General features: G+C 51.8%; 1 protein-coding gene across 1 annotated transcript in view; it reads left to right on the top strand.

Moving 5' to 3' along the window:
- Nucleotides 1-1900, top strand: part of PRR12 (proline rich 12) — a 39602-nt gene that overhangs the window by 19423 nt on the left and 18279 nt on the right. The gene's annotated exons all lie outside the window — the stretch shown is intronic.

Genomic DNA, 1900 nt, shown 5'->3' with positions numbered 1-1900 from the left:
TTTTGAGACGGAGTTTCGCTCTTGTTACCCAGTCTGGAGTGCAATGGCGCGATCTCGGCTCACCGCAACGTCCGCCTCCTGGGTTCAGGCAATTCTCCTGCCTCAGCCTCCTGAGTAGCTGGGACTACAGGCATGCGCCACCATGCCCAGCTAATTTTTTTTGTAGTTTTAGTAGAGACAGGGTTTCACCATGTTGACCAGGATGGTCTTGATCTCTTGACTTTGTGATCCACCCACCTCGGCCTCCCAAAGTGCTGGGATTACAGGCTTGAGCCACCGCGCCCGGCCCTCCATCCCTTTTTTTTTTTAGACTTAGTCTCGTTCTGTCTCCCAGGCTGAAGTGCAGTGCTGCAATCTTGGCTCACTGAAACTTCCGCCTCCTGGGTTAAAGTGATTCTACTGCCCCAGTTTCCCGAGCAGCTGGGACTACAGGCATGTGCCACCACACCCAGCTAATTTTTGTATTTTTAGTAGACACGAGGTTTTACCACATTGGACAGGCTGGTCACGAACTCCTGACCTTGTGATCTACCCGCCTCAGCCTCTCAATGTGCTGGGATTACTGGTGTGAGCCACCAAGCCCGGCCCAATGCTGTGGATACTTTATATTCATCAAACACATTCATTGGGTCAGCCACATTTCAAGTGCTCAAGTCTGTCATCCCGGGCACAGTGGCTTAATCCTGCAATCCCAGCACTTTGGGAGGCTGAGGCGGGCAGATCACTTGAGCCCAAGAGTTTGAGATCAGCCTGGGCAACATAGTGAGACCCGGTCTCTATACAAAATTCCAAAAAACTTAACGAGACATGGTGGTGCCCGCCTGTGGTCCCAGCTACTAGAGAGGCTGATGTGGGAGAATCCCCTGAGCCCGGGAAGTTGAGGTTGTAGTGATCCATGATTATGCTGCTGCACTCCAGCCTGGGTGACAGAGAATGTGATCCTGTCTCAAAATAAAAAAAAAAAATCAATCTCAAAAGCTCAAGAACCACTTGTGAGGATGAGCTGCCAAATCGATAGGGCCAGGCTAGTCCATTCTCCTTCCCCGTCTGTAAACCGGGGCTGTTGCTGGGGTTGTTGTAAGAGCTGGGCAGCCTGTATACTCCAAGCATGGAAAAGAGGTGGAGGCCGGGCGCAGTGGCTCCTGCCTGGAATCCCAGCACTTTGGGAGGCTGAGGTCAGTGGATTGCTTGTACTCAGGAGTTTCAACACCAGCCTGGTCCATATGGCGAAACCCCATCTCTACTAAAAATACAAAAAAATAGCCAGGTGTGGTGGCACATGCCTACACTCCCAGCTACTCAGGAGGCTGAGGTAGGAGAATCACCCGAGATTGCTCCATTGTACTCCCACCTGGGTAACTGGAGTGAAACCCTATCTCAAAAAAAAAAAGTTGACCGGGCATGGTGGCTCACATCTATAATCCCAGCACTTCGGGAGGTCAAGGTGGATGGCTCACTTGAGGTCAGGGGTTCAAGACCAGCCTGGCCAACATGGTGCAATCTCGTCTCTACTAAAAATATAAAAATTAGCTGGGTGTGGTGGCAGGCCCCTGTAATTCCAGCTACTTAGGAGGCTGAGGCAGGAGAATTGCTTAAATTCAGGTGGCGGAGTTTGCAGTGAGCCAAGATCGCGCCTCTGCACTCCAGCCTGGGTGACAGAGTGAGACTGTGTCTCAGAAAAAAAAAAAGTGCTGGCCGGGCGCGGTGGCTCAAGCCTGTAATCCCAGCACTTTGGGAGGCCGAGGCGGGTGGATCACGAGGTCAAGAGATCGAGACCATCCTGGTCAACATGGTGAAACTCCGTCTCTACTAAAACTACAAAAAAAATTAGCTGGGCATGGTGGCGCGTGCCTGTAATCCCAGCTACTCAGGAGGCTGAGGCAGGAGAATTGCCTGAACC

This window comes from Sapajus apella, unplaced genomic scaffold (genome assembly GCF_009761245.1).
Source record: "Sapajus apella isolate SASKATOON/1434 unplaced genomic scaffold, GSC_monkey_1.0 scaffold144, whole genome shotgun sequence".
Lineage (NCBI taxonomy): Eukaryota > Metazoa > Chordata > Mammalia > Primates > Cebidae > Sapajus > Sapajus apella.
Note: the sequence above shows the minus strand (reverse complement) of the source record. Positions and strands in the feature narration are given on the sequence as shown.